A 15,479-nucleotide genomic window follows, 5' to 3' on the forward strand; every position below is an offset into this window, starting at 1 on the left:
AAACCTCTCCCTAATAGACGTGTTTTAAAACTTTTTGAATTACGAAGATACGTAAAAGGCCAAAACAAACAATATCTGCTAGCAATTGGAGAGGGGAGCCAAGCATTTCCTATAAGGTTGTAGATACCTCTTCCTAGTAGAAATATTTTAAAGATGGTGATACGTAATTAGCCAAAGTAGACATTATCTGATAGAAGTGGGCTTGGTTTGTAACAAATTGTATTAGAGCTAATTATCGGGTGGTGTGCCAACGAGGTTGCTGGGAACACAAGGGGGTGGATTGTGAGATCCCACATCGGTTGGGGAGGGGATGAAACATTTCTTATAAGAATGTGGAAATCTCTCACTATTAAACGCGTGTTAAAACCGTGAGGTTGACACGATATGTAATGAGCCAAAGTAGACAATATCTAGGCTAATACTCATAATTTGTTAGAATAGTTTAGTTGGTAAGAGCGTATGATTGTTAACGATAAGGTTGGAGGTTCAAGCTCTCTTTTTAGCAATGGGAATGAATCATACCATTCTAGTATGTGAAAAAATTTAACCCTACAACCAAAGTGGACAATATCATATAATTATGGAGGTTCATGATTCCTAACATTGTTACATAGTCTTAATCTAGCATCCTTAATTTTAGGGGTAGCTTCGTTACAAAAACATAATGTAAAAAATATTTTCGCATAAAGAAGTTACATCATGCATATTCTAGTGACTCTAGTCCCTAGAAAACTAGGATCGATACATATAATCTACACCTGAACTTTCTATAACCTAGAGAAAAACCCGTGCAATTTAGTTATGCTCTTACCATTTCCCCTACTATTGATTCAAGTTGTAATAGGTGAGGTGGCGAATATGCAATATATGATTGATTATATGGCATATATGATTCCAGAAAGATTAGATGTCTTGCAACTCTGACATTACTTTGCGAATATCTAACAAGAAGACCAAAACCTACAACAACAAAAAAAAAAAAATATATATATATATATATATATATATATATATATATATATATATATAAATATATATTGTCTTGCAACTCGACATTAGTTTGCGAATATCTAACAAGAAGACCAAAACCTAAAATATATATATATATATATATATATATATATTATGTCAAGGACAGTTTCTCAAATCCTAAGATGATGGAGGGTTATGTCAAGGACGTCTATATATTCCAACAATTGAGGAATGAAGGAACAAGATATTGATGGAGGCTCACAACTCGCCATTTTCTATGCACCCAGGCGGTACAGAAAATCACGGTGTCCTTGAGATTTGAGCGTAAGGATAAACTTGAAGAACACTAACTTTCTTAGATGATTGGAAAATCATGTCCTCACAATTTTAAATCTCCTGTAAGTTTAATTGATTTCAATAATGATATGCTATTGTATTTTTATTTTACCTTTATTTGAGTTGTCAGAAGTGGGATTTGAACCCACGCCTTCTGAGATCCTACATTGGTTCGAGAGGGGAATGAAGAATAACTTATAAGAGTTTGTAAACATCTCTCTAGTAGCGTGTTTTAAAACTATGATTCTGACGACGATGTGTATCGGGCAAAAACGAACAATATTTTTTAGCGGCTAGAAAGAGGAACAAAGCATTCCTTAAAAGGGTGTGGAAACCTCTCCCTATTAGACTCATTTTAGAATTATGAGGTTGATGACGATACGTAATGGGCAAAAACGGACAATATTTGCTAGCGGTGGGTTTGAGGTATTACAAAAGCTATCAGAGTTAGTCACTGAGCGGTGTGCCAGCGAGAACTCTGGGCCCCCAAGGAGGGTGGATTTTAAGATTCCACGTTAATTGGAGAGGGGACGAAACATTCCTTATAAGGGTGTGGTGGGCTTGAGCTACTATAAATAATTAGTTGAAATAACTCAGTTGGTTAGAGCGTGTGGCTGTTAACTACAAGGTTGGAGGTTTAAGCACTCCTTCTAGCAATAGGAATGAATCCTTAAAAGTAGTGGAAATTATCTTTTGAGTCCTAAATGAACCTAATGGCACTATAATTTATGGACAAAGGAAACAAAAAATTATTTAAAAATAGGAAAGTAGCCACCCAAGAACCATTTGGAGAAATCCTTAAAGTTGTGGAAAATATCTTTTGAGTCCTAAATGACACTATAATTTATGAACAAAGGAAACAAGTTCCCCTTAGAAATCCGAGCATCATTCTAATGGTGTTAATATAACACATACGGAAGCAATTTAGATCTTAGGCACTCTAAGTACATCAATTAAGTAAATTAGCTAGCATGTTCAAAAGCATTAAAACTCAATGAGTTTGAATACTAACCTTTTTTCACTCAAGTTTCTTTTTCCTCACGAACCGGTTTCGAACCACTACTAGTGTCTTCTCCATTATTCTCCAGCCTTAGAACGAGATTGTGGAATCCGGTGAGTGACTAAACTTGGGAGGGATTTAATATATATGAAGAGAGAGTTTGTGAGAGGTTTTTCTCAAGGTTTTTTTTCCAAGGGAGACCTTCCATGTACCATGATCACTCTATTTATAGAGTCATGTTCGCATGTTCATGAAAATTTGAGATCACCAAATTTTGAGATTATGTGGCAAGCATGCAAGTTTGAGTTCACCAAATTTTGACACTCAAAATTCCACTAAAATTTGTGGGGTTTATTTTGCAAGCATGCAAGTTTGGTTAAACCAAATTTTGACACCTCAAAATTTCACTAACTCAAACATGGATTTTTCCATTAAATGAAGTCAACATTTTGACTTTCTTCATTTTGATTCAACAATTAATTTGAATAATTAATTTCAAATTAAAGTAATATTAAAGGATTAATTAAACTATTTAATTAATATTAATTCAAATGCCAATCCCAATCAATTCCGACACATATTTAATTAAGATATTTAAATCTTATTTAAATATCTCAAGTTCTCTCTTTTTGTTTAATTCGTAAATAAAACAAAAATGCGGTTAAATATATCGTAAATATGTAGTGCATATTCCCTAATTTGAATTCGAACACTTCGAACTCACTCGTCACAATGTTCTATGGTTTAGTTCGATATGAGCTAGCAAAGGAACCTAATGGACCTATAGATCATGGGCTCCAACGAACCAAGATTAACCGGTTAAACTCATTAATCTTGTTAACCAACATTCGTTAACTACTAGGACACTCCACTATAGCCTAGTAGTTGCACTCCCCTCACTATAGATATATTTCTGTCCATTTGATATAACCATGTTAGTAAGTTGATCCTTCATAAGTTGTTCGTAATTAGAGTTGGGTCAATTTACCATTTTACCCCTGAAGTTACTTCTTGTTCCTTATGTCTCACTGATCCTCTAATGAACAATTGGTTTGTGGTCCAACCAGTAAACCGAATCCCTCTCAGGCCAATGAGAGGGTGGGGCCCCTTGTTCAAGACCTGGAGTTAGTGCTTAAGAGAACTACCTCTCTTATATCCCTAAAAGTGGGGAGGAACGAATTCCATCTTGCACCCCACGTCTCCAGCCATTCACCCAGTCTTACCCCTGAAATGGGAGGCCTATTGAGTCGGCGAACTTGAGCCACTCTCACCCATGCAAATCTAAAGATAATTTCGAATAAATAGGAGTTCATGGTTAGCTCAGGATTAAAATCGAGTTACCTAGCTCATCGAATGGAAAGAAAATCAGTCTCAGCAGTAAGCGACATTATAAAGTGAGTGATTTTCTTCATGGTCTGATCTTATGCAATACTTATTGCATAGGACACCCCCACTCGCATGTCTCCGCATGTACAATTTAGTGATCACATTGTTTATGTCATATACAAAAGTGGGTCGCATCTATAGTGTTCCTAGGATAAGATACTCAGCCTTATCCCTGTATTATAGATCATTTTGACTATATACTTGAACTTGATCCACTCTTATGTCTATACATATAGTTCAAGTAATCATACTATAGTCAGAGTGTTCTTAGGTTATTGGATTTAGATTAATAATCGTAAAGTTCACTTTATTTAATAACAATATTTACTGAATAAACAAAAATAGTAACTTTATCGAAAATAGAATATGTTTTTGTTTACAAACTATGAGTTGTAGGACATAAAACCCAACAAACTCCCACTAGACTAAAACACTAGTGGGGTTTTATAAAGTTGAGTAGAGAGAACGACATAAATACAATAAACTAGGGCATCACATACTCATGCCTTTTCTCCCACTTACCCTAGATTACATAACTCGTAGTCCTAGACTCTCTAGGTGCCCTTCAAACACTTTAGCCGTGAGGGGCTTTGTAAATGGATCAGCAATGTTGTGATCTAAAGCTATATGTGTGACGATCACATCTCCTTGTTGCACAATCTCCCTTATGAGATGATATGTTTTTCTCGCTTATGGCTTCTTGGTTCTTTTGAATTTGCAACTGTTCTACTGTTATCACAATAAAGAGTGACGGGAAGATGCATATTTGGAACGACTTCCAAATTAGTTAAGAACTTCCTAAGCCATACAGATTCTTTTGGAGCTTCACAAGCAGCAACATAATCAGCCTCCATGGTGGAATTATATCAGACTACCGACTGTTGATGTATAGGGAATGTGTCTCATATCCTCAACCTCTTGAGGTGTCTTAGAACTTTGTTCCTTCGACAAATGAACTCCATTCCAGAAAGGTAATAATCCTTTCTTGGAGTTCTGCATCTTATATCGAATCAACATTTTATCGATGTACGATGCCTGAGACAATGCTAGTGTTTTGTTCTTGCGATTCCGAACAATTTGGATTCCAAGAACAAACTGAGCCTCTCCCAAATCTTTCATTTGGAATTGTGTCGCTGCTAATGCTTAATGTCAGTCAGAAATCCCACATCATTTCCAACACCAGGAAAGCTACTGTAGAGTTGACTATCCTTTTATAAACAAGGTTTGTTAATATTCTGTTTAAAGCCATAAGATTTGATCGTAGTATCAAACTTTATATTCCAGGATTGAGATGCTTGCTTCAACCCATAAATGGATGTTTTAAGCTTGCAAACCCTTTGCTCGTGATCCTGTACAACGAACCCTTCTGGTTGAGTCATATAGATACTCTCTTCAAGATTGTCGTTTAGAAAGGCTGTCTTAACATCCATTTGCCAAATTTCATAATCATAAAATGTGGCAATAGACAAGAGTATTCTAATCGATTTAAGCATAGCAATAGGAGAGAAGATTTCTTCATAGTCCACCCCCTCTCTTTGGGTATAACCCTTTGCTACAAGTCGAGCTTTAAAGATCTGTACCTTACCGGCTTGGTCTCATTTCCTCTTATAGATCCATTTGCAACCAATAGGTTTTACCCCATTTGGTTGATCTACAAGTTCTCAGACTGAATTGAAGTATATTGACTCCATTTCAAGATTCATGGCTTTGATTCACTGATCTCTATCTTCATCATTCATTGCCTGTTTATAGGTCAATGGATCCACAATGCCATTATCATGTATGTATGACTTGAGTTTCTGCCAAACCCAAGTAACGATCGGGTTGAGTTATAACCCTCCCACTACGTCGAGGCATTCTCAACTCTTGAGAAGGATGTGATTGACCAGAAGTGTCAGCTCCATCAACAACTCTTGTTGAAGGACCAGCTTGATCAACAACTCTTGTTGTTTTATTAGTAGCTTCTTTAGAAATCTCACTTAATACTAGTTTGCTGCGAGGTTGATGATTTCTTACGTGGTCTTCCTCTAAGAATGTAGCGTTTGTTGATACAAACACTCTATTTTCTTGAGGGTCATAAAACAAACCACTTTTCGTCTCTTTGGGGTATCCTACGAATAGATATAATTTTAAACGACGTTCTAATTTCTTAAGGTTTTGCAACAACACATGTGCTGGACATCCCCAAATCCTGAAGTGACTTAAATTACCTTTACGCCCTTTCCATAACTCATAAGGTGTTTTTGAAACACTCTTAGTAGGAACCATGTTCAAAATGTATGTAACAGTCTTCACTGCATATACCCAAAACGGATCGGGTAATTAAGCAAAACTCATCATAGACCGAACCATGTCTAACAGAGTTCTATTTCTCCTTTCTGATACACCATTTTGTTGAGACATACCAGGGGCTGAGAGTTGGAACTTTATTCCATGTTCTATCATATAGTCCTGAAATCTTAAGTCCATGTACTCTCCTCCTCGATCTGATCGAAGTGTTTTAATAGTTTTACCTAATAGATTCTCAACCTCAGTCTTATACTCTCTAAATTTTTCAAGAGCTTCGGACTTGTGATGCATTAGGTAAAGATAGTCATACCTTGAATAATCATCAATAAAATTGATGAAATATTTATACCCTCTTCGTGCTTTTATATTCATTGGACAACAGAGATTTGTATGCACGAGTTCTAAGGTTTCTTTTGCTCTATAACCTTTTTCAGAAAACGGTCGCTTAGTAATTTTACCCTCAAGACAAGACTCACATGGAGGTAAAGAGTTGTCTTCTAACTCATTTAGAAGTTCTCTTTTAACCAATCTCTCAATCCTATTGAGATTAATGTGGCCTAGTCTTAAGTGCCAAAGATAGGTATTAGGAGAAATCTTTTGTTGTTTATTTTGAGTTTCAGCTGTTTTAAACATCTCATTATTTAAAATAGCTTTTGTTTCGCTCGGTTTTAACATATATAAGTTGCTTTCTAGTTTTGCAGAACAAATATGAATACCTCTTTTGCAAATGAACACTTCATTGATTTCAAAAGATACTTTATACAATTGTTCTAATAAACAAGAGATAGATATTAGATTTCTTTTCATTTCAGGAACAAAAAGTACATTATCTAATATAATGAATCTATCTCCAAAAAACAACTTTAAATTTCCTATTGATCTTGCTGAGACAACCTCTCCTGTTCCAACCTTGAGTGTTATCTCGCCGTCCGCAAGCATTCTCCAGGAGCTAGTTTCCTGGTAAAAAGAACAAATATGATTAGAGGCTCCTAAATCTAGAATCCAAGTTGAGTTATCATACTCTACTAAACATATTTATACAACGAGTAAATCATATTTACCTTGTTGTGTCTTTTCGGCTTTCTTCTCTGCAAGGTATTTTGGAGTTTCTCTTCTAGTGCTCGTTTTCATTGCAATGAAAATATTTTCCTTTATCTGTTTTTTGAACCTTGTGTTTGTGGTTAGGAGGAATCTTATTTTTCCCTTTACCCTTCTTATTCATCAAAACACATTTAGAAGTTGAAGGATCAGACTTCTTTTTGGAGGACGATCCTCGTAGTAATTTCTTGGAGATAACAACATTTGTTTCTCCTGTTTGTCCCTTGTTCGTTAAGAGAAACTGATAAGTCTGTAGCTCATTGAGAAGAACAGTCAAGTTATATTCTATTTTGTTCATTATCACATTTGTGCAAAACTGGAAGAAGCTCTTCGAAAGAGACTCCATGATAAAACTGACTTGACTCTTCTCATCAATGACAGCTTCATTTTCTTCTGCCACATTGAAATGGACCATCATGTCCAAGACATGTTCTCTAACTAAGGTCCCTTCTTTCATACGGCAATTGTAAACGTATTTTATGGCATCATGTTTAAGGGAGAAAGATGGTTGTCCAAACATCTCTTTCAGAGATTCCATAATCTCTTTAGCAATACCCATAACATCGTGTTTCTTAGCCAAAACATCAGATATGTTGGCTAAAATGTACACTCGGGCTTTGCCATTTGCCTTTGTCCATCTTTCATATACATCCCGAACTGTTCGGTTTGCATTTGAGCTGGAGTTTGGAGGACATTCCTCAGTTAAAAGAAACCTTAAATCATCAATTACAAGTATTGTGTTTAGGTTTGATTTCCAAGTTGCGTAATTGTCGCTGTTTAATTTCTCTGAATTGAGTAATTGTACTATTGAGTTTGTCATGCTGTGATATAAAGAAAATTCTATTAGTGATTTGACTTAATCCTGTTTAATCCAATCAGTTTTAGCAAATGTAATAATGTACCCAAAAATTAATAATTTACAACAATACTTTAGTGAGTTAGAGCAACTGCTACCGAGGGGCAGTCAATCACTCATTCACTAAACCAAGACATTCTTGACTTAAACACTAATCCCAGAATAACTCTTGTTCCTATAGTGTTTTTAGTTATCGCTATTTTGGTCAAGAATATACTAACTCTTAGTAATTCTTCGTAAGTGTGACCCGCCATTTTCAGACCTCAGAGATCGGTCCCAATAATGCTATCGAATGAAAAGGCCAAAGTTGGGAACGGACCTAAGAAATCCCATCTATTTCTGGAGTTTGCGTTGTTTCGACTCTCATGTTACGACCCTCCGAATGGGTAGATGCTCTAGGGCAACATGCAAGTGCAACATGGGAATCTCACAGTGCAACCTAGTAGTAGAGACCATAGGACATGTTGATATACTTCCTTCTCCCACTTACTATAAATACTTTATGGAGGACGCTCCCAGGGCGACACGAGGCCGAGCATGAATCTCATGGTGTGAATTTTTCAAAGAGCGTGAAAGGAAAACGATGTATCCCATACACCTTTTTTCTCCCACTAAGTATTTTAGACGGTTAGGTATACTGATATGAACCAAGAGACATCAATCATACAATATGCTTCAATGAAGATGTGAAGAAAATATTGTTGAAATTATCAAAAGATATTTCAATTCATGCCACATTGAAGAAGAATGAAGTTTCATGTGATAAATTTTGGGTGGATTACAATTTAGAGTTCTTGTATTTCATTGATGTATTTTAAGACTTTTTATTTACATTAGGTTACAATTACATAATGGTTAATTATGGTCATTAAGTATGAATGTTACAACTCTTGGAATGACTTTAATACATTCATTTTAAGGTTATATAAAGCCATGTATGTTGTATTTATAAACGGACTTGGAAAATATAGATAACATTAGCATTTGTGCTTCTTTAGCCAATGACTAAGTTTATTTGCAATTCTCTGTAGTTTAGATTGCATATAGAATCATTCAAGCTAGACATGATCGATCTTGCTTGTGGAGTGATTCGAATCTCAAACAAGTGTTTGAGATATTTGATCAAAAAGAATCATTCAAGCTATACATGATCGATCTTGCTTGTGGAGTGATTCGAATCTCAAACAATGTTCTTGCCTTGAGATATTCGATCAACAAAGTAATCTGAGTCTTATTCCCCTTGTAGTGATTCCTTATCTTATCAAATACTCATTACTTAGGTATATTCCGACTAATTAAATATAACTTAAGTCTAGGTGATTTTTCTAAAACTTACATCACACATGCATGCTCATAAAACTGGGCTAACTAAGCTCAAGTACTGGTTCGATCTCCAGGTAGTAGGTGTTCCGTAAACCGTCAACTTAAGTACCTCCAGCCTTAGACAAGATCGTGCCAGGTGAGCTTTCTTGTAATCACAATTTTATAAGACTTCGACCTATTTTAACTATTAAAATTGATCGTGCTTGGTTCTTAACCCTAAGTGAGCATGTTTATTATAGATTTTAACGTCTATCTCGTTTTATGACGTTGAAAATAACCTATACATGCATCTAACATGCTTTATTTAACAATTACATAATCATCCTTTCCATGCAATAATATAACAATTTATATTTTTCACTCATGGAACCCTAAACATGCATACTAACATGCTTTATATAACAATTACATAATCATCCATTATATACATTATAACACTTATAACATACTTGGAATGTATGAAACATGCTTAGCGTATGGTGGGATTTTAAATCTATATGACATACTTTATGCATATACATTTTCTATTTAATTAAAACATACATTCATAATGCATAATTAATTAAACACACTAAGTGAATTAGTTTTGGCATTTTAAAACAAGCAATTAACTAAATTATTAATAATTGAAAATAACTTGAACCACTCCCGAGGATCAAGAGCTGGGAGAACCAACTTTTAAAAACGTTGAACTGGACCCCAACGGCAGAAAGAACACCCGAACTGCCTCTTCCATCTTCTTTTTCGGTTCAGCTTGCTATCTCTTCCATTTTCGATCAATTGCAACCTAAAATGGACTCTAATGACTCCATAAAAATTACAGACTTTTCTTCACTCATTAAAGCCCATACACATTAGCCTTGTTATAAGAATTGTATCAAATGGAAGCAAAAAAAAAAAAAAAAAAAAAAAAAAAAAAAAAAAAAAAAAAAAAAAAAAAAAAAAAAAAAANAAAAAAAAAAAAATGCCAAAATCCAAAACATCCACTTTAGCAACCACAAAATTTCATTCATGAAATAGTACCCACCATGCTCAAATTAATGTAAATAAAGTGCCTAAAACTAGCTCTGATACCAATTGATGGTGTTAACATAACATATGCGGAAACCATTTGGATCTTAGGCACTCTAAGTAGATCAATTATAGTAAATTAGCTAGCATGTTCAAAAGCATTAAAACTCAATGAGTTTGAATACTAACCTTTTCTCGCTCAAGTTTCTTTTTCCTTACGAACCGGTTTCGAACTACCACTAGTGTCTTTTCCACTATTCTCCAGCCTTAGAATGAGATTGTGGAATCCGATAAGTGACTAAACTTGGGAGGGATTTAGTATATATGAAGAAAGAGTGATAAGCGCCCATAATGTTGGAATTTGCAAAGCTAGAGGCCCTTCTAGAATCCTTGCAAAACGTTCACGAGAAAGCTAACTTAACGGATTGATTCCAACCAAGAACTGGTTAGAAGATGAATGATTCTTAGATCAAACTTAGAATCTATGATAGTCACTCTTAGATACCAAGAAAATTCACTCCAGAATTAGCTTGATCAAAACTAATTCAATGAATTGGTTTAAACATCAAACCTAAAGCAAGGTTTGAAAAAGAATAACACCAAAAAGGTATCAAGAAAACACAAAAGTTTTGTTTATCAAACAATTCCTTTTCAAACATGAATATTACATGCCTTAAATAGGCCCACAAGATAACCATAACATATTTAAGTTCAACCACCAACTACAAATCACTAATAAATTGTATTAAATACAAATTGAAAAAAATAAGGCATTCATACAAACTAGTAATAAATGCTATTAAATACAAATTGAAGAAAATAAGTCATTCATAAATTGTCTAAATTGGTAATTCAACTACCAATGACAAGTCTTCTAATCACTTTCCAATTGTTAGCCACTCCATTATTTTCTTGATTTGATATTTCAATTTTCTTTGTATTGCTTCTTGTAATTGCTCGTTCGAGTATATGGAAGTGATCAGTTGTTGGATTCATATCATCCCCCGTTCTTTAAAAGGATTTGTCCTCAATCAAATTCTTTGTTCTTTCCGGACAAAAACTGAATATTGATTTTTTTTTCTCTACTAATATATTTTTTTCTCACTTTTTTTCCTCACCTTTTTTTTTCTTTCTTGGTTTTCACTCATCCTTTGTCCCTCACTTTTCTCTTTTTTTTCACTCTTATCTCTTTCTTCTACCTTAGTTTCTTCTCTCCACGGTTGTTTTTCATATTCTTTTCTTTTCTTCTCTAATTTCAATTAGTCACAATGTAATCATATGGAGACAACGGAAGTAAAGTAAATTTCTTCCCACACAAAGTAAAAGTATACTTGTTCGTCAAACCATCAAATGATACCTTTCTATCATATTGCCAAGGTCAGCCGAACAAGATGTCTCCCGCATGCATTGGTATGACATCACACAGACTTCATCTTTTTATCTTCCAAGAGTAAAAGAAATAAGAGCTTGGGAGTTCACCTTAATTTCTTATTTGTTTGTCAACCATTGAAGTTTGTATGGTTTTGGATGGGGATGGACAGAAAGTTGAAGTCTTTTTACAAGGAAACTGCTTACCACATTTGTGCAACTTCCACTATTAATTACCAAGCTGCATGGGTTTCCTTTGATCAAACATCTTGGGTGGAACAAGTTTTCCCTTTGATCTTCAAATTTCTTTAACTTGATTTGAACATTGAGTACCCTTCTTGTGATCAAAGATATGGAATTAGCTTCTTCAACATACTCATCATCATATGCTGTGATTTCTTCCACAAGCTGTGAATCATGATCCTCACATTCATAATCTGAATCAAGTATACCATTCCTTATCACCATAACTTTTTTATTAACACACTCTTTGCTCATGTGTCCAAACCCTTTGCACTTTCAACATTGAATAGAACTAGACTTCTCATTTACCGTCTTTGAAGCTTCATTCTTTTTACCATTGGAACTCTCAGTCTCCACTCTTTTAACAACCACAAACTTTAGAATTTGAAAAGGTGTTAGTTCGTGATGTGTACCTTTTTGAATGCTCTTTTTCTTCCTTCAATTGGTCTTCAATTTTGAGAGCATAATGATACATGTCTTCTAGATATGGTGGTGGATTTCTGTCAACAAGATGAGCAATTTCTTGATTCAAACCTCCAAGGAATCTAGACATGGTGTCTTCTTCTTCTTCTCTAACATTTGCTCTTTCCATCATAGTCTCCATCTCTTGATAATATTCCACCACACTTTTTGTTCCTTGCCTCAAACCTTCAATTTAGTTTTCAAATTTCTTTCATAATGTTTTGGAACATATCTTTTTCTCATGGCTTCTTTAAGTTCTTCCTAAGTCTCTATTGGATCCTTCTCTTTTCTTCTTCTCTCGGATTTGAGATGTTGGTACCAATCACCAGCATGATTGGTAAATTCGACAATAGCAAGTCTCATCTTCTTATTTTCATTATAGGTGTTGCAATCAAACACATGCACTATCTTTCTTTCCCATTGCAAGTATGCCTCAGAATCTGCCGTTCCACAAAAGGGTGGGATTTTGAGTTTAACTCCCCCATCTCTATCTTCATTTACTTTTTCCATCCTTCTAGGTTGCATAATAGTTGCATGGTTATTTCTTCCTCTCCATCTACCTTCAACTTGTCTTTCTTGTACTACTATACCTTCATCTTCTTGTAATGTTTGTTCTTGTCTTTGTTGTTGCGCCCTTCTTTCTTGTCTATCTTCCATCATCATTTCCATCATACATTGAATTGCTTGAAGAATGGTTGTATTAAGATCTGGTACTGGTGGTAACTGCTTCTATTATGTGACATTTTTTTATCAAGGGACCTCTCCGCACTTATCACAAACAACCAGTTCAACAATTCCTTTTCAAACATGAATATTACATGCCTTTAAATAGACCCACAAGATAACCCTAACATAATTAAGTTCAACAACCAACTACAAATCACTAATAAATGCTATTAAATACAAATTGAAGAACGTAAGGCATTCATACAAACTATTAATAAATGCTATTAAATATAAATTGGAGAAAATAAGGTATTCATAAATTGTCTTAATTGGTAGTTCAACCAACAATGGCAAGTCTTCTAATCACTTTTCAATGTCAACCACTCCATTATTTTCTTGATTTGATACTTGAATCTTCTTTGTATTGCTTCTTATAATTGCTCGTTCGGGTATATGGAAGTGATCAGTTGTTGAATTCATATCACAGAAGAAGGGGTAGAGAAATTTTAGCACCAAAAAGAATTGAGAGGGAGTACCAGTATGAGAGAGAAAAAGAAAAAGGAGTCGGGGGAGTAAAGCTAAAAATTTCATTTTTTTATGGGAGATCTAATCCAGAGGAGTATTTGCAATATGAGAGCAAAATTGAGCATGTCTTCGATTGCAATAATTTCAGTGAAGAAAGAAAGTTGAAGCTTGTTGTGGCTGAATTTTGTGATTACGCCATTATATGGTGGACATCTTTGAAATCAGAGTGGAGGAGAAATTATAAAGAACCAATTGAAACGTGGGAGGAATTGAAGACATTAATGAGAAAAAGGTACATTCCTAAGCATTATTCTCGAGTACTCAAGCAAAAACTCTATACTTTACAACAGGGATCCAGAATAATATTAAAAAGAAATGGAGACCCTTATGAATAAAGCATGTATTGATGAAGATGAAGAAGATACAATGGCTAGATTTCTTGGTGGGTTAAACCGACAACTTGCTCAGCAAGTGGATAGACAAGCGTACTTTGATATGCAAGAATTGTTACACCTTGCTATCAAAATCGAAGGGCAACTAGCTTGGGAGAAGATGAACTCCAAGAGGTATGGTATTTCAAAGTCTACTACTTTCAACACTTGGAAAAAGCATGCAAATATTGAAAAGATAGATTTCAAAGTTGGAGGCAAGTATGATCTTGACAAAAAGAACAATGCTGAGACCTCCAAGGGTAAAGAGAAAGCGGAGGAATATAGGGAGATTCGAGAAAGAAATAGAGACATCAAATGTTGGAAATGTCAAGGAATTGGTCATCTTAGTCGTGATTGTCCTAACAAGAGAGTCATGATCATCAAGAATGGACAAGTTGTCACAGATAGTGAGAAAAGTGACCATGATGAGCTAGTTGAAGAGGAAATCCAGGAGCATGAGGAGGAACTAGAAGATGGGAGTCATTTGGAACTTGTAACCAGAAGACTTTTTAAAACTCAAGTTACAGAGAATGATGTTGATGATCAAAGAGACAACCTATTTCACACAAGGTGTTTAGTCAAGGGGACTCCTTGTAGTCTTGTAATTAATAATGGAAGCTGCACCAATGTCGTAAGTACAATGCTGATCAAAAGGTTGCTAATTCCAACCCAACACCATCCTAAACCTTACAAGCTTCGATGGCTCAATGACAGTGGAACAATGAAGGTAACTTCTCAAGCTTTAATATCTTTTACTTTAGGAAAATATAAAGATGAAGTTCTTTGTAATGTTTTACCAATGCATGCTGGAGACATATTGCTTGGCTGACCATGACAGTTTGACAGGAGGGTTATGTATGATGGCTATTTGAATCGGTATTCTTTTGTAAAAGATGGTAGAAAAACCACTCTTGTACCTTTGAGTTCTGCAAATGTATTTGTTGATCAATTAAAGTTGAAGAAAAAAGAAAGAGTTTGAAGAAAAAGAGTTGAAAGAAAAACAAGAGTTGAGTGAAAAAATAGAGAAAAGTCAAAGAGAAAACCATAGTGAAAAGAAGAATGAAATTGAAAAAAAAAGGAAAGAATGTGAGTTGTTTGGCTAGAGTTGGAGAGGTTAGAAGGGCAATGTTCTCACAAAAAACCATCTTTGTACTTGTGTACAAGGAAGGATGTTTGGTCTCTAACGATAACAATTTGTCTTTGTCTAGTATGTTTCAATCTCTTTTACAGAAAATTGATGACGTATTCCAAAATGAAGTCCCTAAAGGACTACCTCTCATTAGAGATATTGAACATAAAATAGACTTCATTCCAGGGCAGTAATTCCTAATAGGCCAGCTTATAGAGCCAACCCAAGTGAGACTAAAGAAATTCGAAGGCAAGTATAGGAGCTTATGGAGAAGGGCTATATATGAGAGAGATTGAGTCCATGTTCTATACCAGTCTTATTGGTGCCGAAGAAAGATGGAACGTGGCACATGTGTGTGGATTGTAGATCCATCAACAAAATCAC

The sequence above is a fragment of the Cucurbita maxima genome, unplaced genomic scaffold (genome assembly GCF_002738345.1).
Source record: "Cucurbita maxima cultivar Rimu unplaced genomic scaffold, Cmax_1.0 Cma_Scf00066, whole genome shotgun sequence".
NCBI lineage: Eukaryota > Viridiplantae > Streptophyta > Magnoliopsida > Cucurbitales > Cucurbitaceae > Cucurbita > Cucurbita maxima.